This window comes from Penaeus monodon, chromosome 32 (assembly GCF_015228065.2).
Source record: "Penaeus monodon isolate SGIC_2016 chromosome 32, NSTDA_Pmon_1, whole genome shotgun sequence".
NCBI lineage: Eukaryota > Metazoa > Arthropoda > Malacostraca > Decapoda > Penaeidae > Penaeus > Penaeus monodon.
Window position 1 is genome coordinate 20,705,592 of NC_051417.1, and position 754 is coordinate 20,706,345.

At 37.9% G+C, this 754-nt stretch overlaps 1 protein-coding gene across 1 annotated transcript in view; it reads right to left on the reverse strand.

Moving 5' to 3' along the window:
- Nucleotides 1-754, reverse strand: part of LOC119593593 (adhesive plaque matrix protein-like) — a gene marked incomplete at its 3' end in the record, with an annotated part of 20,602 nt that overhangs the window by 15,476 nt on the left and 4,372 nt on the right.

Here is a 754-nt window from a genome sequence, read left to right on the forward strand (position 1 = left end):
CTGCGTCGTGGTGCATCCTCCCTCTTCCCACCGTGGAAAGCCCTTCCGTGGTCGTGCCGAATCGCTCAGCTGACTATGTGTTGGCAACGACAGCGTTGGCGAACAGGAACGCACGTGCTATATTTTTGCTTCGTGTTACTTAACACGTTCACGAAACCGGAGATGTTTTATTTGTTATTATTTTTTCTTCTTCTTCAAGGGAAGATATTGTGGGTTTCATAGAGCTATTACACAATTACTATTGCGAGTGTTAGAACGTTAGCGTTCTGGTACTAGATATTTCAGCAACTGAACTACAATCACAATTAAACATTTTACGTGTAATATAAACTACAATAGCAAAGCTCACGTCCCACAAATGCATTAGAGAAAAATGTAATGTCACCGCACTACGTTAATTGTCTTTTTTAAAGCTTATTCGCGTGGTAAAACATCATAATTATACATTTGTTTCTTTACATTTCCACACTATCCATCAAAGTGAAATATGAAGATAATAAGTAAATTATATTTGGTACCATAGTGTTAAATCTTGTTTATCTCGTTTGTCTGTTTAAGACTATAGTGCGTAAGCTACGTATTGAAAAGTTCTTGATAAAAATCGATTAATAAAAATGAGAAGAAAGTGGGAGAGGGCAAGGGAGGAAAGAGTGATAGCAGGTAAGAATAGGAGATAATTACAGGGGGAAGCAAGGTTGGAGATAAAAGAGGAATGAGGCGAAGAGAAGAAAATCAGTGGTTAATAAGGAAGGGG